The sequence below is a fragment of the Cherax quadricarinatus genome, unplaced genomic scaffold, assembly GCF_038502225.1.
Source record: "Cherax quadricarinatus isolate ZL_2023a unplaced genomic scaffold, ASM3850222v1 Contig377, whole genome shotgun sequence".
NCBI classification, from domain to species: domain Eukaryota; kingdom Metazoa; phylum Arthropoda; class Malacostraca; order Decapoda; family Parastacidae; genus Cherax; species Cherax quadricarinatus.
In genome coordinates, this window is record NW_027195403.1 from 112,501 (window position 1) to 136,743 (window position 24,243).

The 24,243-nt window shown below is 44.3% G+C and overlaps 1 long non-coding RNA gene across 1 annotated transcript in view; it reads left to right on the forward strand.

Annotated features, from left to right (window-relative positions):
* The window catches only part of LOC138851343 (uncharacterized), a 67,329-nt gene extending 66,411 nt beyond the window's left edge, over positions 1 to 918 (forward strand). The window contains exon 3 of the long non-coding RNA XR_011391166.1: positions 1 to 918. This exon is cut by the window's left edge and continues 70 nt beyond it. This is a non-coding gene — a long non-coding RNA (uncharacterized lncRNA).
* Positions 919 to 24,243: the final 23,325 nt, after the last annotated feature.

The following is a 24,243-nucleotide window of genomic DNA, read 5'->3' on the forward strand; positions in this document are numbered from 1 at the left end:
GCTGGGCAACGGGCTGTGACGAGGCTTCTCTTTATGATGTCATTGACCTCCTCATGTCTGGCATACTTCCTTTCTGCTGTGTGACACACGAGACCATGAAGTCCGCATTGATCAGCCTTCGCCCTGTTACAAATACACCTGTGTTCGATGAGGATGGGGGCGGCTAGGCAAAGAGCAACACCAATCTGAATGGCCTCTGGGTCGAGTCGAGTGCCCAGGGAGGAATTTGGAGCAGCTAATAGGAAATCTGAAATCTCTCTCTTCCTTTGAGAAGGGGACAAACGTGTGTCTTATGTCCCGTGTTAAATTAGTTTGATTTCTCACAGGCGGTCTGAAGAACGTCCGTGAAGTCACCTTATATAACTTTGCACTATGAAGGGTAATGATACCTTAAGGTTATGTATATAGTTCTGTATATTTATTCTTGCAGTCATAAGATACGAGAGAAATGCAAATGACTTATAATTGATATGTTTCTAATAAACAGTGTGACATTAAAAGGCCTTTCATATTTTACTTGTGGTTCTTGTCTCACTAAGAAATGAAGTAGTTAAAAATCCATTGAATTATTGCACCTCGACCTCTTTCAATGTGAGGAGGAGGACAGGTTGGCAATAAATGAGATGTTTGTCCGAGAGATGTAGAGCCCCACAGGTTAAAATGAAAGAGATTTCTTCTCCCCGCTGAGGGACTGACCACCTCAAATCTACATCTTTAAGGGTGATACTGATTGCATCGTCTTCACATCTCTACTGCTCCAGCCTACTTTCTGTACTCGTCTGAAGAAGCCTACTGTGTAGGCAAAACATTTCGGAATAAAGATGCCTAAATGTTGCCTATGTGTCTTACTTACCAAGTTTAAATAAATTGAAGTAAATATCGCCTAAATAGAACAACTATAAAAAGAGACTCTGGATTCGAACAATTAAGTAATTTAACGGAAGAGTCACTAAAGTCCTTAACATTACAAACTTGTTGGCGAGTAGTCAGACAATTAAATGTACCGTATGATAGGCAGTATATGGCTCGTACCTTTACATCTTTGATCAAATATAGAATCTCTGCAGACACCTCGATGAGTTGCAAACGAATCCAGAGAATGAATAGGAAGAGATACAACTTTCTCTTCCTCGTATTAAATTCTCCCCGACTTTTACGCCAAAGGGACCCGAAGGAACAGAGTTAGAAGCTAGAGGCGAGTTTGTAGAAAGGCCCCTCACCGACAGTACAGACCAGAGCACTCGGCTGAAAACTAGTAGTGAGACCTACAATAGTCTCCCCCATTATCTTTACCCTTCGAGCACTTTGGGCAAAACCGATTAGACTCCATCGAACGCATATTGTGTTTACAAAACGCTCAGTTAGAAGCCAAAAAACGCCTAACTGAGAAAAGTTCAAGCTTGAAGTCTTAAGATATGAAAGACGGGTAAGGAACGAAGGAGACTTGGAAAGTACGCTTACAAAGTTTGTCTTATATAAAGCAGCTCTTATGATGCTAAATTTGATGAAGGTAATGTAGACGTTTTCATCGAGATTTTTGAGAATCAAGCCCAAGCCATGAATTAGCCCAAAAGGAAATGGGTGACTTTAATTCATACTGTACTAAAGGGCAAGGCTCAAACCTGTACGGCTTCTCTTCCTTGCGAGCTATACACCCAGGACGAGGTGGTGAAGAGAACCATTTTAAATTCTTATGATTTACTCCCCATAAATTACCAAATGGCTTTTCGTTCGCTGAAATCATCGGCCAGGTCAATCCTATGTCGACTACGCCCGAGACAAGGTGACCGCTCTAGTCTGCTGGTGTAGACCCGCTAATGTCCACTCATTAGGGAAACTGACATTATTAATTTTGTTGGAGGATTTTAATGCGAATTTCCGGTGGAAATTACAGAAACATCATATGTGCTCCAAAAAGCTCCATGGAAGAAACTACTGCACTGGCATATAATTTCAAGGTATCTCAAAGACTGGTGCCGAGCAGATGCCTTTGGGAAAAGGTGAAATCCATCCCGTCCAAAGTTAAAACAATGTTGCTGGACAAACCCTTGTGGAATACTCAGCACATCTCTCCCGAGTAGAGGACCCCTTCAGGGAAACCAGAAAATTGCCAGGGAAGAATCAAACTTGGTCCAGACCACCTACAGTGAGAATGAAATGCTCTTATTGTGCATAAAAGGGACATAATATGTCTCAGTGTTTGAAATGTAGAGAAAGTCTAGGAAACGACCGAGTACCCAGCCCTCCCTCTCAGCTCATCTATGTTTCTCAACGCAACAGAGACTCTGGGAAATTACCAAGGAAAAACGAGAGACCAAGGGAAGCACACCCACCAGCTGACTCACTGTATTCTCGCCTACTGCTTCGGACGTATCCCGCGCCATTAACCCTAATTTTTCCTCAAGTTAAATGGGAATTACCGATCACCTATTGACCGAGGTAAGTTCTTTTCTAGACACAGGTTCTTATATTACCTTGCTTCGGGAAGGAATATTGACTCTCCCTAAGAGTTCCTACACTGGACTAGAAGTACTGTTAAAAGCCTTTGGAGACACCTCCCTAAGGGTACCTCTGTATCAAATTTACGTGATAACCCCATTCTTCGAAGGTTGGGTATCCGTCGGAATCTCCCCCACGAATTTTCCAATAAAGGTCGTCGATTTATTAGTTGGAAATGATTTCGAAAGCATAGGCATAAGTAAGGAGCCACTTGTCATAGAAAACGGAAATTAGGAGCCTTATGCAGTAGAGGCCAGAACACACAGCCCTCAAACACACAAAGGCAAACGACACTAACGAAGAGACACACCCTTCAAGCACACAGAAACGTGCCCCACAAACACACAGAAACATACCCCTCAAACACACAGAAACATTTCCCTCAAACACCCAGAGAGTCATATCCCTCAAACAGAGACACATTCTCCAAACACACACAGAGACACACCCTACAAATACACACAGAGAGACACCTCACAAACACAGAGGCACACCCCATAAACAGACACAGAGACGCATCCCAAAAACACAGAGACACACCTTACAAACACACACAGAGACACACCCCGCAAACACACAGAGAGAGACACTCTACAAACACACTCAGTGACACACCACAAGCACACACACAGACAAACCATACAAATACACACAGACACACCCCACAAACACACACAGAGACACACGCACAAACACAGAGACACACCACACTGGAACACACCGAGACAAATCCCTCAAATACACTAAGAGACACGCCCTAGAAACACACAGAGAGACATACCCCAAAAACATACACAGAGATACACGCTACACACACACACACACAAGCTGGGTCCCACAGGGGTCGGTCCTAGGACCAGTGTTATTTTTGATATATGTGAACGACATAATGGAAGGGTTAGACTCAGAAGTGTCCCTGTTCGCAGATGATGTGAAGTTAATGAGTAGAATTAAATCAGATGAGGATCAGCCAGTTGCTGGACAGACTGGACATCTAGTCCAGCAACTGGCTTCTCGAATTTAACACCGCCAAATGCAAAGTCATGAAGATCGGGGAATGGCAAAGAAGACCGCAGACGGAGTATAGGCTAGGTGGCCAAAGACTGCAAACCTCGCACAAGGAGAAAGATCTTTTGGTGAGTATAATACGGAGCATGTCTCCGGAAGCACACATCAACCAGATAACTGCTGCAGCATGTGGGTGCCTGGCAAACTTGAGAACAGCGTTCCGATACCTTAGTAAGGAATTGTTCAAGACATTGTACACCGTGCACGTCAGGCCCATACTGGAGTATGCAGCACCTGTTTGAAACCTGCACTTGATCAAACACGTCAAGAAATTAGGGAAAGTGCAAAGGTTTGCGACAAGATTAGTTCCAGAGCTAAGGGGAATGTCCTATGAAGAAAGGTTAAGGGAAATCGGCCTGACGACACTGGAGGACAGGAGGGTCAGGGAAGATTTGATAACGACATGTAAATACTGCGCAGAATTGACGAGGTGGACAAAGACAGGATGTTCCAGGGAGGGGACACAGAAACAAGAGGTCACAATTGGAAGTTGAAGACTCAGATGAGGCAAAGGGATGTTAGGAAGTATTTCTTCAGTCAAAGAGTTGTAAGGCAGTGAAATAGCCTAGAAAGTGATGTAGTGGAGGCGGGAATCATACATAGTTTTAAGACGAGGTTTGATAAAACTCATGGAGCAGGGAGAGAGAGGACCCAGTAGCAACCAGCGAAGAGGAGGGGTCAGGAGCTATGACCCGACCCCTGCAACAACAAATAGGTGAGTACAAATAGGTGAGTACACACACACACACACACACACCAGGAGTGACATGAAAGAATCAAGGAGACATTACCAGACATAATAGCACTCATAGAAACAAAACTCACCAGGATAACAGATGAAATCTTTCAACCCGGATATCAAATCCTCAGGAAAGACAGAGGGGGGAGAGGGGGAGGAGGAGTTGCACTGCTCATTGAAAACCAGTGGGGTTTTGAGAAATTGGAAGGAATGGATGGCACGGGCGAAAGGGACTACTTAGTAGGAACAATCCAGTCTGAGGGACATAAGGTGATAATTGCAGTAATGTACAACCCACCACAGAACTGCAGGAGGCCAAGAGAAGAATACAATGAGAGCAACAGAGCAATGGTCGACACACTAGCCGAGGTGGCCAGAAGGGCTCACATGTGAGGAGCAAAGTTACTAGTTATGGGTGATTTCAATCAGAAGGAGATTGACTGGGAAAACCTGGAGCCCCATGGGGGTTCCAAAACATGGAGACCAAAGATGATGGATGTGGTACTGGAAAACCACATGCATCAACATGTTAGAGACACTACCAGAGAGAGAGGTGAGGATGATCCAGCAAGACTGAACCTTTTATTCACCTTAATTAGTTCGGACATCGAGGATATCATGTATGAAAGGTCCCTAAGAGTTAGTGATCATGTGGTTCTGTGCTTTGACTACATAGTTGAGCTACAAGTGGAGAGAGTAGCAGGAATAGGATGGGAAAAACCAAACTACAAAAGGCATGTGGAACTTCCTGCACGACATTCAGTGGGAGAGAGAACTGACAGGAAAACCAGTACAAGAAATGATGGACTATGTGACAAGAAAATGCAAGGAGGCAGAGGAGAGGTGTGAAGGCTTACTCAGCCCTGTAACAACTTCAGACAGTATTACCAAGGCTGGCTCCTCCTCAGGAAAATTAATGAATAGAAAAAGATGAAGAATTGAGACACTTTTGCAACACATGGGAATCTTTATTGAAGAAACGTTTCGCCACACAGTGGCTTCATCAGTCCAATACAAAGTAGAAATGTGTAAGGAGAGTAGAAGTTTGAGCTTGCCCAACCTTTGGACGACGACCTACTTACACTAGTGGCAGGTCCCACTGTGAACCCGCCTCCTCCTGCTTCAACTCATCTCACCGCAGTATATAAGCCACCTCTCTGGCCCTATGCTGCACTTACTACAAGAGTGATGGACTGAACACATCGATTCCAGGCTGAGGGACTGATTACCTCAAACTTCTACTCTCCTTACACATTTCTACTTTGTATTGGACTGATGAAGCCACTGTGTGGAGAAACGTTTCTTCAATAAAGATTCCCATGTGTTGCATGTGTCTCAATTCTTCAACTTGTCGGTTTTCAAAACCATTCATCACACACAATAGAAAAAGAAATAATAATTCACAAAGATAAACACTTTATTATTTATTAATGCAAAGATAAAACAGTGAAACATGAAGATGTATTCTGTTTTAAAGATAAATGAAAAATAAAATGAAAAAATGACATTTGAATTCCATGCTAATATGTACAATTAAACTGGGGGTGTCTGGTGGAGGTTGACACCGTCTTGTAGAAATTGTAGCCGTTAATGATGATGTGAGGGTCACAGGTGTTGGTGACAACCCAGCTGCTAGTTCTTCATAGTCAGTCCAGATGACAGGAAAGCAGGTTCTTTACCACTACAAAGATGAGGGGTTGTTGTCTGCTGTCGCCTACAGTTAATCAGGTAGGTAGATCAAAAAGTGACGTCTCCGGACTTTTGCAAAAGTCCTTCTCCATCAACACTTCTCATTGCTTGGTAGGTGACCAAATCTGTCATTCCAAGCTGGAAATAGAGACAGGTTACCCACTGCTTAAGAAATCACTCTCCATGATAAGTACAATACCTAAAAGACGTGGTGATTATCAAAACGTCTAACATGGAGATCAAGGCTGAAAGGACTAAGTTTATTATTGGTGAAAAGTGAAAGCTTTCAACCAATAACTCCACTAGAATAGGAGCAAGCTTTTACTTACAGTTGTGCTGGGAGCTGTGAGTCGAGTGATTACTGTTTTGCCAGAGCCCCACACGTCACCTTTCGGGGTGGGGAGAAAAGGGGGGGGAGGGGATAGCGGGAGCTAGACTTACCCTACCTTAACAAGCAGCCGGCAATCAAACTATCATTACCATATGGTCGCTCGCTACTCCTATCTGTTGAACTTTTCCCTCACAAGAGGTTTGTTCTCCAAGGAAAACGAAAATAATGGGAAGGCCGGAACGAGTCCTTGGTTCACCCAAAGGTGTAGGAAAGCAAAAACTATGTGTACTAGAGAATGAAAAGGCTACAGAAGACAAAGAACTCAGGAAAATAAAGAGATTAGCCGAAGAGCCAGAAACGAATATGCACAGATTAGAAGGGAGGCTCGGCGACAATATGAAAATGACATAGCATCGAAAGTCAAGTCTGACCCGAAGCTGTTGTATAGTCACATCAAGGGTAAAACAACAGACAAGGACCAGGTAATCAGACTGAGAAGGGTGATGGGGAGTTCACAAGAAATGACTGAGAGGTATGTGAGGAGCTCAATATGAGATTTAAAGAAGTATTTACAGTGGAAACCGATAGGACTCCAGGAAATCAGAGCAGGGAGGTACACCAACAAGCGCTGGATGACGTACACATAACCAAGGAGGAGGTGAAGAAGCTGCTATGCGAACTTGACACCTCAAAGGCGGTGGGACCAGACATCTCTCTGTGGGTCCTAAGAGAGGGAGTAGAGATGCTGTGTGTGCCATTAACAAAGATCTTCAACACATCCATTGAAACTGGGCAACTGCTTGAGGTATGGAAGATGGCAAATGTAGTCCCAATTTTTAAAAAAAAGAGACAGACATGAGGCATTAAACTTCAGACCTGTCACTAACGTGTATAGTATGCAAAGTCATGGAAAAGATCATAAGGAGGAGAGTGGTGGGGCACCTGGAAAGAAACAAGTGTATAATCGACACTCAGCATCGTTTCACGGAAGGAAAATCCTGTGTCACAAACCTACTGGAGTTTTATGACAAGGTGACAGAAGTAAGACAAAAGAGAGAGGGATGGATACACAGCATTTTCTTGAACTGCAAGAAGGCCTTCGACACAGTTCCTCACAAGAGGTTACTGCAAAAGCTAGAGGATCAGGCACAAATAACAGGAAAGACAATGCAATGGGTCAGAGAATACCTGACAGGGAGGCAACAACGAGTCAGGGTACGTGACGAGGTGTCAGAGTGGGCGCCAGGGTACGAGACAAGCAGGGTTCCACAGGGGTCAGTCCTAGGACCTGTGCTGTTTTTGGTATATGTGAATGACATAAGGGAAGGGATAGACTCAGAAGTGTCCTTGTTTGCAGATGATGTGAAGTTAATGAGGAGAATCAAATCGGATGAGGATCAGGCAGGACTACAAAGAGACCTGGACAGGCTACAAGCCTGGTCCAGCAACTGGCTCCTTGAATTTAACCCTGCCAAATGCAAAGTCATGAAGATTGGGGAAGGGCAAAGAAAACCGCAGACACAGTATAGTCTAGGTGGCCAAAGACTGCAAACCTCATTCAAGGAAAAAGATCTGGGGGTGAGTATTACACCAAGCACATCTCTTAAGGCGCACATCAATCAGATAACTTGTTGCAGCGTACGTGCGTCTAGCAAACCTAAGGATAGCGTTCCGATACCTCAGTAAGGAATCGTTCAAGACTCTGTACACCATTTACGTCAGGCCCATACTGGAGTATGCAACACCAGTTTGGGATCCACACCTGGTCAAGCACGTCAAGAAATTAGAGAAAGTGCAAAGGTGTGCAACAAGAATAGTCCCATAGCTAAAGGGATTGTCCTACGAAGAAATGTTAAGGGAAATCGGCCTGACCACACTTGAGGACAGGAGGGTCAGGGGAGACTTGATAACGACATATAAAATACTGCACAGAATAGACAAGGTGAACAAAGACAGGATGTTCCAGAGATGTGTCACAGAAACAAGAGGTCATAATTGGAAGTTGAAGACTCACATGAATCAAAGGGATGTTAGGAAGTATTTCTTCAATCCTAGAGTTGTCAGGCTGTGGAATAGCCTAGAAAGTGACGTAGTGGAGGCGGGAACCATACATAGTTTTAAGACGAGGTTTGATAAAGCTCATAGAGCAGGGAGAGAGAGGACCTAGTAGCAATCAGTGAAGATGCGGGCCCATGAGCTATGAATCGACCCCTGCAACCAAAAAATAGGTGAGTACACACACACACACACACACACACACACACACACACACACACACACACACACACACACACACACACCAAAAACACACAGACACCCCACAAACACACTCAGATATGCACACACTGATATATTCCATTCAAACACACACAAAAACACAACTCTGAAACACATAGACACATCCTTCAAACACACACAGTGTCACACCCAACAAACACAGAGGGATATCCCTCAAACACACAAAGAGACACCACACAAACACTGAGACACACCCCACATACACACACACACAGACGTAACCCTCAAACACACACAGTGTCACACCCAACAAACACAGAGGGATATCCCTCAAACACACAAAGAGACACCACACAAACACTGAGACACACCCCACATACACACGCACACAGACGTAACCCTCAAACACACACACAAGGAATACCCCTTTAATTTCTCTATTTGTCTGAGGACCAAGTCAGTAGTTACCGCAGTCGTCCATAGAATATTATCGTCCTGTTCTACACAATCCTTTTTTACTTTTCTTATTCCGTTTTTATTTCTCTCTTTAATTGAATATATTGATTTCCTAACTGCCCATCCCCTCTTTTGGTGCGCCTTTATGTGCCTCTCTTTTGTCTAATGAGATGTTTTAATCTATTCTTTATCCATTTGGGATCAATTTTGTTAGATCTAATTTCCATAACGGAACAAAAGTTGTCTTGGCAGCTAACACTATGCTCTGAAACGCGTCCTATTGGCATCCAACACCACTTACCTGACCGATAGTCAGGTCATCCCTGTTTAGCACACCCAGGTAATTTCTCAGTCCTATGAAGTCGGCCAAGAAGAAGTCTGGTACAAAGACTTGATTGCAGTTACCTGTGCTATTATATGATATTTTGAAAGTAAGTGATTTGTAATCACTTTCCCCAAGCTCAGCATTAACCTTAAGATTGTTAACTATTGATTCTTTGTTAGCAAGAACCTAGTCAAGCAGGTTGTTTCTTCTAGTTGGTTCTGTCACATGAAGTGTCAAAGAGCAATCCAGAACTGTATCAAGAAAGTCACTAGACTCAATATTTCCTGTCACATTGTTCCAATCAATTTGTCTAAAGTTAAAATCTCCCATTAACACAGCATTTTCATATCTAGACACCTTATGAATTTCGTCCAATACAAGCCTTCAGCACTCCCTATCAAGGTTGGGGGGCTTATAAATCACAACCAAAATTAATTTTCACGACCTTCAAGAAACTGTAGCCAAACATGTTCTGTGTCCGATGATTCTAATCCTAAATCTTGTCTAGCACAACAATTTAAATTATCTCTGACAAACATTGCCACTCCACCACCCTTCCTGTTGACCCTATCAGTGTGGAATAGTTTATAACCCTGTATGTTGCATTCAGAAGGCATTTCTCTATCTTTCAAGTTCAACCAGGTCTCTGTTATATCAGTAATATCTATATTACCTGCACTTGCAAGTAATCTTAGCTCATCCATCTTATTTCTTAGACTCCTACTATTTGTATAGTAAACCTTAAGGGTTTACTATACAAATAGTAGGAGTCTAAGAGTCTAGGAGTCTACTATCTCTGTCTGTTGAACAATTGCTTTGCCGCTACTAGCAACTCTATTTTGAATATTTTCTTTTAAACATACCCCTGGGGTATCCTGGTAATATCTACTGTTTTCAGCCCTAGTACTGCAGCCTGATTGTTTCCCACAAACACCCATACCTCTATAATCTATCAGTTTAAAGTCCTAGACAAGTCATCAATAACCCCCTCAATCGAATTGGCTAATGCAAAGACTCCAGCCCCAGACAGATGAACCCCATCCTTTGCATACATATCATGTTTGCCATTGAATTTGTGCCAGTTATCAATGAATGGGGTTGTAAGTTCCTTGCAGTACCTCTCTAGGCAGCAATTTATATCAATTGCCCTAGACATTCATTCATTGCCTACGCCCTTTCTAGCCAAAATGCTATATATCATTTGGATCCCTCCCTTAGACCTAACTACTTCTATGGCTGACCTGTACTTATCCAGCAGCTCCTGTCTCCTGCCCTTCCCAATGTCATTTCCACCAGCACTAAGACAGATAATGGGCTTGTTTCCATTACCTGACATAATGTTATCCAACCTGCTGACTATGTCACCAACACCAACTCCTGGGAGGCACACCCTCTGTCTGACCTTCCTATCTCCATTACAAAAAGCAAGGTTCAAACATCTTACCTGAGAACCTACAATCAGAATATTTATATCTTTATTAGCAGGGGAGTCAGTGGTATCTTTAATCTCACTAACCACTGAAGTACACTCATCCTGGAGAACAGAGAATCGATTTCCTACCTTCACATCCTCTCTGTTAACCTTCCTTATCTTCTTTCTTCCTGAATTACAAACCACTTGCCACTTAAAGCGGCTGCCACTCTCCATATCCCTGCTGTAGGTGATGGTGCTGGACTGCACCTTACTGCTAGTAGCATTCTCGTCCTCCCCACCTTCAGCCTCCTCGCAGTGAGTGACAGACTACACCTCACTGCTGATAGCCTCATTCTCCTCACCCACTCCAGCCACCTCACACTCCCAAACACTTCGAGGTGTACATTCAGCCTCCTAATTTCCTCCTGGGGAAGCAGGACATCCTCCTTCAACACTCCAACTCAGATTTTAAAGCACTACAGAAGCAAGCCATTGCCTTGTAACCCTCTGCACTAATCAGCAAAGCAGCTCAGGTCCCGTGATCTGTCGTGACCACTGACCACTGTATGTGACTGAAAAATACTTCCTAACATCCCTGTGATTCGTCTGAGTCTTCAACTTCCAATTGTGTCCCCTCGTTTGTGTGTGCCATCTCAGGAGCATCCTGTTTCTGTCCTTGTAAATTCCTCTCAGTATTTTATGTCATTATCACATCCCCCCCTGTCTCTCCTTTCCTCCAGTGTCGTCAGGTCGATTTCCCATAACCTCTCCTCATAGATCATGCCCCGTAGCTCTGAGACTAGTCTTGCTGCAAATCATTGCACTTTCCTTAATTTCCTTATGTGCTTGGCTAGGTGTAGGTTCCAAACTGGTGCAGCATACTCCAATATAGGCCATATATACACTGTGCACAGGGTCCTGAACAATTCCTTATTGAGATGTCGGAATGCTATTCTTATGTTTGCTAGGCGCTCATATGCTGCATCAGTTATTTGGTTAATGTGCGCCTCAGGAGATATACCTGGTGTTATACTCACACCAGGATCCTTTTCCTCGAGCGAGGTTTGTAGTCTTCGGACCCGTAGACTGTATTCCATCTGCAGTATTCTTTGCCCTTCCCAGTCGTGATGACTTTGCACTTGGTCCTGAAACTTGCTCCAGGAGCCAGTTTCTGGACCTGGCCTGCAGTTTGTTCATATACCTTTGTAGTTCTGCCTGGTCCTCATCTGACAGAAATCTTCTCATCAACTTCACATTATCTGCAAGCAGGGACACTTCTGAGTCTATTCCTTTAGTCTTGTCGTTCACATATACCAGAAACAGTTGCCCACTCTGACACATCGTCGCATATCATGACTCACTTTGTCTTCTCCACAACAATATCTGTAATACTCAAGATGAACACTAGGTAAAGTTTCGCTGGATCTTCCTCTCCTCTCACTTTTTCAGTCACTGGTACACGTTGGTACATGAGGTTTTCCAGTACCACCTCCTTCATCGTATATATATATATATATATATATATATATATATATATATATATATATATATATATATATATATATATATATATATATATATATATATATATATATATATATACATATATATATATATATATGTATATATATATATATATATATATATATATATATATATATATATATATATATATATATATATATATATATATATATATATATATATATATATATATATATATATATATTTTATCACACTGGCCGATTCCCACCAAGGCAGGGTGGCCCGAAAAGGAAAAACTTTCACCATCATTCACTCCATCACTCTCTTGCCAGAAGGGTGCTTTACACTACAGTTTTTAAACTGCAACATTAACACCCCTCCTTCAGAGTGCAGGCACTGTACTTCCCATCTCCAGGACTCAAGTCCGGCCTGCTGGTTTCCCTGACTCCCTTCATAAATGTTACTTTGCTCACACTCCAACAGCACGTCAAGTATTAAAAACCATTCGTCTCCATTCACTCCTATCAAAAAAGCTCACGCACGCCTGCTGGAAGTCCAAGCCCCTCGCACACAAAACCTCCTTTACCCCCTCCCTCCAACCTTTCCTAGGCCGACCCCTACCCCGCCTTCCTTCCACTATAGACTGATACACTCTTGAAGTCATTCTGTTTCGCTCCATTCTCTCTACATGTCCGAACCACCTCAACAACCCTTCCTCAGCCCTCTGGACAACAGTTTTGGTAATCCCGCACCTCCTCCTAACTTCCAAACTACGAATTCTCTGCATTATATTCACACCACACATTGCCCTCAGACATGACATCTCCACTGCCTCCAGCCTTCTCCTCGCTGCAACATTCATCACCCATGCTTCACACCCATATAAGAGCGTTGGTAAAACTATACTCTCATACATTCCCCTCTTTGCCTCCAAGGACAAAGTTCTTTGTCTCCACAGACTCCTAAGTGCACCACTCACCCCTTTCCCCTCATCAATTCTATGATTCACCTCATCCTTCATAGACCCATCCGCTGACACGTCCACTCCCAAATTTCTGAATACATTCACCTCCTCCATACTCTCTCCCTCCAATCTGATATCCAATCTTTCATCACCTAATCTTTTTGTTATCCTCATAACCTTACTCTTTCCTGTATTCACTTTTAATTTTCTTCTTTTGCACACCCTACCAAATTCATCCACCAATCTCTGCAACTTCTCTTCAGAATCTCCCAAGAGCACAGTGTCATCAGCAAAGAGCAACTGTGACAACTCCCACTTTATGTGTGATTCTTTATCTTTTAACTCCACGCCTCTTGTCAAGACCCACGCATTTACTTCTCTTACAACCCAATCTATAAATATATTAAACAACCACGGTGACATCATACATCCTTGTCTAAGGCCTACTTTTACTGGGAAATAATTTCCCTCTTTCCTACATACTCTAACTTGAGCCTCACTATCCTCGTAAAAACTCTTCACTGCTTTCAGTAACCTACCTCCTACACCATACACCTGCAACATCTGCCACATTGCCCCCCTATCCACCCTGTCATACGCCTTTTCCAAATCCATAAATGCCACAAAGACCTCTTTAGCCTTATCTAAATACTGTTCACTTATATGTTTCACTGTAAACTCCTGGTCCACACACCCCCTACCTTTCCTAAAGCCTCCTTGTTCATCTGCTATCCTATTCTCCGTCTTAATCTTAATTCTTTCAATAATAACTCTACCATACACTTTACCAGGTACACTCAACAGACTTATCCCCCTATAATTTTTGCACTCTCTTTTGTCCCCTTTGCCTTTATACAAAGGAACTATGCATGCTCTCTGCCAATCCCTAGGTACCTTACCCTATTCCATACATTTATTAAATAATTGCACCAACCACTCCAAAACTATATCCCCACCTGCTTTTAACATTTCTATCTTTATCCCATCAATCCCGGCTGCCTTACCCCCTTTCACTTTACCTACTGCCTCACGAACTTCCCCCACACTCGCAACTGGCTCTTCCTCACTCCTACAAGATGTTATTCCTCCTTGCCCTATACACGAAATCACAGCTTCCCTATCTTCATCAACTTTTAACAGTTCCTCAAAATATTCCCTCCATCTTCCCAATACCTCTAACTCTCCATTTAATAACTCTCCTCTCCTATTTTTAAGTGACAAATCTATTTGTTCTCTAGGCTTCCTTAACTTGTTAATCTCACTCCAAAACTTTTTCTTATTTTCAACAAAATTTGTTGATAACATCTCACCCACTCTCTCATTTGCTCTCTTTTTACATTGCTTCACCACTCTCTTAACCTCTCTCTTTTTCTCCATATACTCTTCCCTCCTTGCATCACTTCTACTTTGTAGAAACTTCTCATATGCTAACTTTTTCTCCCTTACTACTCTCTTTACATTATCATTCCACCAATCGCTCCTCTTCCCTCCCGCACCCACTTTCCTGTAACCACAAACTTCTGCTGAACACTCTAACACTACATTTTTAAACCTACCCCATACCTCTTCGACCCCATTGCCTATGCTCTCATTAGCCCATCTATCCTCCAATAGCTGTTTATATCTTTCCCTAACTGCCTCCTCTTTTAGTTTATAAACCTTCACCTCTCTCTTCCCTGATGCTTCTATTCTCCTTGTATCCCATCTACCTTTTGCTCTCAGTGTAGCTACAACTAGAAAGTGATCTGATATATCTGTGGCCCCTCTATAAACATGTACATCCTGAAGTCTACACAACAGTCTTTTATCTACCAATACATAATCCAACAAACTACTGTCATTTCACCCTACATCATATTTTGTATACTTATTTATCCTCTTTTTCTTAAAATATGTATTACCTATAACTAAACCCCTTTCTATACAAAGTTCAATCAAAGGGCTCCCATTATCATTTACACCTGGCACCACAAACTTACCTACCACTCCCTCTCTAAAAGTTTCTCCTACTTTAGCATTTAGGTCCCCTACCACAATTACTCTCTCACTTGGTTCAAAGGCTCCTACACATTCACTAAACATCTCCCAAAATCTCTCTCTCTCCTCTGCATTCCTCTCTTCTCCAGGTGCATACACGCTTATTATGACCCACTTCTCGCATCCAACCTTTACTTTAATCCACATAATTCTTGCATTTACACATTCATATTCTCTTTTCTCCTTCCATAACTGATCATTCAACATTACTGCTACCCCTTCCTTTGCTCTAACTCTCTCAGATACTCCAGATTTAATCTCATTTATTTCCCCCCACCGAAACTCCCCTACTCCCTTCAGCTTTGTTTCGCTTAGGGCCACGACATCCAACTTCTTTTCATTCATAACATCAGCAATCATCTGTTTCTTGTCAACCGCACTACATCCACGCACATTTAAGCATCCCAGTTTTATAAAGTTTTTCTTCTTCTCTTTTTTAGTAAATGTATACAGGAGAAGGAGTTACTAGCCCATTGCTCCCGGCATTTTAGTCGCCTCATACGACACGCATGGCTTACGGAGGAAAGATTCTTTTCCACTTCCCCATGGACAATAGAAGAAATAAAGAAGAACAAGGGCTATTTAGAAAAAGGAGAAAAACCTAGATGTATGTATATATATATGCATGTGCGTGTCTGTGAAGTGTGACCAAAGTGTAAGTAGGAGCAGCAAGATATCCCTGTTATCTAGCATGTTTATATATATATATATATATATATATATATATATATATATATATATATATATATATATATATATATATATATATATATATATATTTATATATATATATATCAAACCATACCCCCCATATATATATATATATATATATATGTGTGTGTGTGTGTGTGTGTGTGTGTGTGTGTGTGTGTGTGTGTGTGTATGTGTGTGTGTGTGTGAGTGTGTGTGTGTGTGTGAGTGTGAGTGTGAGTGTGAGTGTGAGTGTGTGTGTGTGTGTGTGTGTGTGTGTGTGTGTGTGTGTGTGTGTGTGTGTGTGTGAGTGTGAGTGTGTGTGTGTGTGTGTGTGTGAGTGTGAGTGTGAGTGTGAGTGTGAGTGTGTGTGTGTGTGTGTGTGTGTGTGTGTGTACTCACCTAGTTGTACTCACCTAGTTGAGGTTGCGGGGGTCGAGTCCGAGCTCCTGGCCCCGCCTCTTCACTGATCGCTACTAGGTCACTCTCCCTGAGCCGTGAGCTTTATCGTACCTCTGCTTAAAGCTATGTATGGATCCTGCCTCCACTACATCGCTTCCCAAACTATTCCACTTACTGACTACTCTGTGGCTGAAGAAATACTTCCTAACATCCCTGTGATTCATCTGTGTCTTTAGCTTCCAACTGTGTCCCCTTGTTACTGTGTCCAATCTCTGGAACATCCTGTTTTTGTCCACCTTGTCAATTCCTCTCAGTATTTTGTATGTCGTTATCATGTCCCCCCTATCTCTCCTGTCCTCCAGTGTCGTCAGGTTGATTTCCCTTAACCTCTCCTCGTAGGACATACCTCTTAGCTCTGGGACTAGTCTTGTTGCAAACCTTTGCACTTTCTCTAGTTTCTTTACGTGCTTGGCTAGGTGTGGGTTCCAAACTGGTGCCGCATACTCCAATATGGGCCTAACGTATACGGTGTACAGGGTCCTGAACGATTCCTTATTAAGATGTCGGAATGCTGTTCTGAGGTTTGCTAGGCGCCCATATGCTGCAGCAGTTATTTGGTTGATGTGCGCTTCAGGAGATGTGCCTGGTGTTATACTCACCCCAAGATCTTTTTCCTTGAGTGAGGTTTGTAGTCTCTGACCCCCTAGACTGTACTCCGTCTGCGGCCTTCTTTGCCCTTCCCCAATCTTCATGACTTTGCACTTGGTGGGATTGAACTCCAGGAGCCAATTGCTGGACCAGTTCTGCAGCCTGTCCAGATCCCTTTGTAGTTCTGCCTGGTCTTCGATCGAGTGTATTCTTCTCATCAACTTCACGTCATCTGCAAACAGGGACACCTCAGAGTCTATTCCTTCCGTCATGTCGTTCACAAATACCAGAAACAGCACTGGTCCTAGGACTGACCCCTGCGGGACCCCGCTGGTCACAGGTGCCCACTCTGACACCTCGCCACGTACCATGACTCGCTGCTGTCTTCCTGACAAGTATTCCCTGATCCATTGTAGTGCCTTCCCTGTTATCCCTGCTTGGTCCTCCAGTTTTTGCACCAATCTCTTGTGTGGAACTGTGTCAAACGCCTTCTTGCAGTCCAAGAAAATGCAATCCACCCACCCCTCTCTCTCTTGTCTTACTGCTGTCACCATGTCATAGAACTCCAGTAGGTTTGTGACACAGGATTTCCCGTCCCTGAAACCATGCTGGCTGCTGTTGATGAGATCATTCCTTTCTAGGTGTTCCACCACTCTTCTCCTGATAATCTTCTCCATGATTTTGCATACTATACATGTCAGTGACACTGGTCTGTAGTTTAATGCTTCATGTCTGTCTCCTTTTTTAAAGATTGGGACTACATTTGCTGTCTTCCATGCCTCAGGCAATCTCCCTGTTTCGATAGATGTATTGAATATTGTTGTTAGGGGTACACATAGCGCCTCTGCTCCCTCTCTCAATACCCATGGGGAGATGTTATCTGGCCCCATTGCCTTTGAGGTATCTAGCTCACTCAGAAGCCTCTTCACTTCTTCCTCGGTTGTGTGCACTGTGTCCAGCACTTGGTGGTGTGCCCCACCTCTCCGTCTTTCTGGAGTCCCTTCTGTCTCCTCTGTGAACACTTCTTTGAATCTCTTGTTGAGTTCTTCACATACTTCCCGGTCATTTCCTGTTGTCTCTCCTCCTTCCTTCCTTAGCCTGATTACCTGGTCCTTGACTGTTGTTTTCCTCCTGATGTGGCTGTACAACAGTTTCGGGTCAGATTTGGCTTTCGCTGCTATGTCATTTTCATATTGTCTTTGGGCCTCCCTTCTTATCTGTGCATATTCATTTCTGGCTCTACGACTGTTCTCCTTATTCTCCTGGGTCCTTTGCCTTCTATATTTCTTCCATTCCCTAGCACACTTGGTTTTTGCCTCCCTGCACCTTTGGGTAAACCATGGGCTCATCCTGGCTTTTTCATTACTCCTGTTACCCTTGGGTACAAACCTCTCCTCAGCCTCCTTGCATTTTATTGCTACATATTCCATCATCTCATTAACTGGTTTCCCTGCCAGTTCTCTGTCCCACTGAACCCCGTTCAGGTAGTTCCTCATTCCTGTGTAGTCTCCTTTCTTGTAGTTTGGCTTCATTCGTCCTGGCCTTCCTGCTTCTCCCTCCACTTGTAGCTCTACTGTGTATTCGAAGCTTACAACCACATGGTCACTGGCCCCAAGGGGTCTTTCATATGTGATGTCCTCGATATCTGCACTACTGAAGGTGAATACTAAGTCCAGCCTTGCTGGTTCATCCTCTCCTCTCTCTCTTGTAGTGTCCCTTACGTGTTGGTACATGAAGTTCTCCAGTACCACCTCCATCATCTTAGCCCTCCAAGTATCTTGGCCCCCATGTGGGTCCAAGTTCTCCCAATCTATCTCCTTGTGGTTAAAGTCACCCATGATCAGGAGCTTTGCCCTGCATGCATGAGCTCTTCTGGCCACTCTAGCCAGTGTGTCAACCATCGCTCTATTGCTCTCGTCGTACTCTTGCCTTGGCCTCCTGCTGTTCTGTGGTGGGTTATACATCACTGCTATTACCACCTTGGGACCTCCAGAGTGAAGTGTTCCCACTATGTAATCACTTTCTTCTCCGCTATCTTCTCTCTCCAGCTCATCAAAATTCCAGCGATTTTTGATCAGCAACGCCACTCCTCCACCCCCCCTGTTCCCTCTGTCTTTCCTCAGGATTTGGTATCCCGTTGGAAAGATGGCATCTGTTATCATACCTGTAAGCTTGGTTTCTGTGAGAGCTATGATGTCCGGTGATGCTTCTTTGACTCTTTCTTGCCACTCCTCCCACTTATTTGTTATTCCATCAGCGTTTGTGTACCATACCTTCAGTTTCCTTTCCAACACTGTGGTTTGGGGGGCCTGTGAGGGTGGGAGACCTGGTGGCATACTGTGGGGTTCTATAGCTTGGTGTTGGGTGGAGGCTGTGGGTATGGATTGTAGGGTGTGTTGGGATGGTGTGATAGGTTGTATGGTTCTGAGAGTAGTTGTGTGTGTGCTTGCCCTTGCTGTTCTGTCCTGCTCTGACTGACCTCTGCTGGTTCCCTCCTTGTCTCTTTTCCTAGCTCCTTTCGCTTTTTTGTCCTCTCCCTCAGCTGCTGTCGTTCTGATTTTGTTCTGTCTCTGTCTAGGAACACCCTCTTGTACTCTTCCGAGTATTTCAATCGTGGTTTCTCTTGGAGGATCCTGTTCCGCACTGTTTCCGTCCTGAGAATCAGCTTGATTGGTCGGTTTCTCACCTTCGAGTACCCCCCTATTCTCTGAAAATTTACAATCTCGTCCCTCTCTTCACCTATTTCTGTTATGATTTTCTCAATCTCCTTCCTTTCTTCCTGCTTCCTTTCAGTGTGTGTCCTTTCCTCTCTCTCCTGAAGCCCATGGATAAACACTGATTTTGCCCTTTCTTCCTCGCATTGCCTCACCCTCTGTGGCTCTGGATCCTGCCTGTATGTGGTCAGTTTCTCCCTTGATTTTTCCAGTGGCTCTTGATAGCCTTGTTGTGCCTCAGCATTCGACCTATCACCCTCTCCATCTGCAACCAGTTGATCTTCCCTTTCACTCCTTGGTCCTCCTTGGCAGGCTGATATGACCTTAGCATAATTCATAATTCCTTCCTTCCTGTTCAGCCTCGCAGCTTCATATGCTGTGTCTTCTCTGGTCACTGCCCCTGTAACTCGCTCCAGCCTATTTATCTCAACTTCTAGGACCCTTATCTTGGCTACTGCAGTTTCGACTTGTGCCTCCCAATTCTTTGTCTCCTTCTCCAACCACCTTTCCAATTTCACAGAGAGCTCTTTCTCCATTTTTTCAGAAAGCTCTCCTAATTTTCTCTCCCACTCTTGTTCCATCCTTTTCCACTGCTCCTCCATCCACTCCTCCCTACCCGAACCATTCTCATCTGATCCTTGGGTCCTGCGTGTGTGTGTGTGTGTGTGTGTGTGTGTGTGTGTGTGTACTCACCTAGTTGTACTCACCTAGTTGAGGTTGCATGGTTCGAGTCCAAGCTCCTGGTCCCGACTCTTCACTGATCGCCACTAGGTCACTCTCCCTGAACCGTGAGCTTTATCATACCTATGCTTAAAGCTATGTATGGATCCTGCCTCCACTACATCGCTTCCCAAACTATTGCACTTCCTGACTACTCTGTGGCTGAAGAAATACTTCCTAACATCCCTGTGATTTATCTGTGTCTTCAACTTCCAACTGTGTCCCCTTATTGCTGTGTCCCATCTCTGGAACATACTGTCTTTGTCTACCTTGTCAATTCCTCTCTGTATTTTGTATGTCGTTATCATGTCCCCCCTATCTCTCCTGTCCTCAAGTGTCGTCAGGTTGATTTCCCTTAACCTCTCCTCGTAGGACATACCTCTTAGCTCTGGGACTAGTCTTGTTGCAAACCTTTGTGTTTGCGTGTGTATGTGTGTGTGTTTGTACTCACCTAATTCACCTAATTGTGATTGCAGGGGTCGAGACTCAGCTCCTGGCCCCGCCTCTTCACTGATCGCTACTGGATCCTCTCTCTCTCTGCTTCCTGAGCTTTGTCATACCTCTTCTTAAAACTATGTATGGTTCCTGCCTCCACTACTTCACTTGCTAGGCTATTCCACTTGCTGACATCTCTATGACTGAAGAAATACTTCCTAACGTCCCTGTGACTCGTCTGAGTCTTCAGCTTCCAGTTGTGACCCCTTGTCCCTGTGTCCCCTCTCTGGAACATCCTATCTCTGTCCACCTTGTCTATTCCCCGCAGTATCTTGTATGTCGTTATCATGTCTCCCCTGACCCTTCTGTCCTCCAGTGTCGTCAGTCCGATTTCCCTTAACCTTTCCTCGTACGACATTCCCTTGAGCTCTGGGACTAGCCTTGTTGCAAACCTTTGTACTTTCTCTAACTTCTTGACGTGGTTGACCAGGTGTGGGTTCCAGACTAGTGCTGCATACTCCAGTATGGGCCTAACATACACAGTGTACAGTGTCTTGAACGATTCCTTATTAAGGTATCGGAACGCTATTCTCAGGTTTTCCAGGCGCCTGTATGCTGCAGCGGTTATTTGGTTGATGTGTGCCTCCGGTGATGTGCTCGGTGTTATGGTCACCCCAAGGTCTTTCTCCCTGAGTGAGGTCTGTAGTCTTTGTCCACCTAGCCTATACTCTGTCTGCGGTCTTCTTTGCCCCTCCCCAATCTTCCTGACTTTGCATTTGGCTGGATTGAATTCGAGAAGCCAGTTGCTGGACCACATGTCCAGCCTGTCCAGGTCTCTTTGCAGTCCTGCCTCATCCTCGTCCGATTTAATTCTTCTCATCAACTTCACGTCATCTGCGAACAGGGACACTTCATAGTCTATTCCTTCCATCATGTCGTTCACATATATCAAAAATAGCACTGGTCCTAGAACTGACCCCTCTGGGACCCCGCTCGTAACAGGCGCCCACTAATCTCTTGTGGGGAACTGTGTCAAAGGCCTTCCTGCAGTCTAGGAAAACGCAATCTACCCACCCCTCTCTCTCGTGTCTTACTTCTGTTACCTTGTCATAAAACTCCAGGAGGTTTGTGATACCAGATTTGCCTTCCATGAACCCATGCTGGTTTTCATTTATAATCTTGTTCCTTTCCTGGTGTTCGACCACTCTCCTCCTGATAATCTTCTCCATGACTTTGCACACAATACATGTCAGAGACACAGGTCTGTAGTTTAGTGCCTCGTTTCTGTTTCCTTTCTTAAATATGGGGACTACATTAGCTGTCTTCCATTTCTCAGGTAGTTGCCCAGTTTCAAGGGATGTGTTGAAGATTGTGGTTAGAGGCACGCACAGCATCTCTGCTCCTTCTCTAAGGACCCATGGGGAGATGTTGTCCGGTCCCATTGCCTTTGAGGTGTCAAGGTCACTTAAGAGCTTCTTCACCTCCTCCTCAGTTATTCGTATGTCATCCAACACTTGTTGGTATATTCCCTCTTGATGTTCCCTTCTGTGCTGTCTTCCCACAGCCCTTCCTGTCTCTACTGTAAAAACTTCCTTAAATCTCCTGTTCAGCTCCTCACATACCTCCTGATCATTTCTTGTGAGTTCTTCACCTTCTGTCCTTAATCTGATCACCTGGTCTTTGACTGTTGTCTTCCTCCTGATGTGGCTATACAACAGTTTCGGGTCAGTCTTGATTCTCGATGCTATGTCATTTTCATACTGTCGCTGGGCCTCCCTCCTTACCTGTGCGTACTCATTCCTGGCTCTGCGACTGATCTCCCTATTTTCGTGTGTTCTCTGCCTTCTGTACTTTTTCCATTCTCTATTGCACTTTGTTTTTGCCTCCTTACACCGTCGGGTGAACCAGGGGCTTGTTCTGGTCTTCCCGTTGTTACTGTTGCCCTTGGGAATGAACCTTTCCACTGCCTCCTTGCATTTTGTTGCTACATATTCCATCATTTCATTTACTGGCTTTCCTGCCAGTTCTCTGTCCCACTGGACCTCCCGCAGGAAGTTCTTCAACCCTATGTAGTCCCCTCTTTTATAGTCAGGTTTTTCCCATTCTACTCCTATTCTCTCCACTTGCAGCTCTACTATGTATTCAAAGCACAGAACCACGTGGTCGCTAGCTCCTAGGGGACTCTCATACTTGATGTCCTCAATGTCTGAGCTGCCCAGGGTGAACACAAGGTCCAATCTTGCTGGTTCATCCTCCCCTCTCACTCTGGTAGTGTCCTTAACATGTTGGTGCATGAGGTTTTCCAGCACCACGTCCAACATCCTGGCTCTCCATGTTTCGGGAGCCCCATGTGGCTCCAGGTTTTCCCAGTCAATCTCCCTGTGGTTGAAATACCCCATAACCAGCAACTTTGCTCTGCTGGAGTGAGCTTTTCTTGCCACCTCAGCAAGTGTGTCCACCATTGCTCTTTGCTCTCTTCATATTCCTCTCTTGGCCTCCTGCAGTTCTGTGGTGGATTATACATCACTGCAATGACTACTTTGTGTTCCCCCGACTGAAGTGTACCTGCTAAGTAGTCTCTTTCTCCCGTCTCATCTATTCCTTCCATTTTTTCGAATTTCCATCTGTTTTTTACGAGCAGAGCAACCCCACCTCCTCCCCTGCCCCTTCTATCTTTCCTCATGATCTGGTATCCTTGTGGGAAGATTGCATCTGTTATTGTCTCCATGAGTTTTGTTTCTGTAACTGCTATGATGTCTGGGGACTTCTCATTGATTCTTTCTTGCCATTCCTCATGTTTATTCGTTAATCCATCTGCATTTGTGTACCAAACCTTCAACTTCTGTTCTAATACTGTAACTGTGGTGCGGGGGGTGGAAAGAGAGGGATCGGTGTGTGATGGTTGGTTTGGATTGTTCAGTTGCCTTGGGGGTGTCGTGGCTGGAGTCCTTCTGCAGGTGTTTCTGGGGGGTGCGCTTGTCCTTCCATTTGATCCTGGGTTATTCTGCTCTCCTTTTTCATTTCCTCCCATTCCTCCTTTCGTTTTTGAACTCTCTCTTTCATTGTCTTCCTTTCGTCCTGTGTTCTGTCTCGGTCGAGGTACACACTCCGGAACTCCTGCTTGCCTCTCAGATGTGCTTTCTCCTGCAGGATCATGGTTCGGGTTGATTCTGCCTTGAAAATTACTTTGAGAGGCCGATTCCTTTTCTTTGTGAACCACCCAATTCTCCGAAAATTTGCCACCTGGGTCATGTCCCCCTCGCCTATCACCTTCATGATGTCTTCAATCGCTTTTTTCTCTTCCTGCTTTCTTTCATCATAAGTTTCCCCTTTAGCTTCGTCTAGCCCATAGACAAACACGGATCCCTCCCTTTCCACTTCCCACTGTG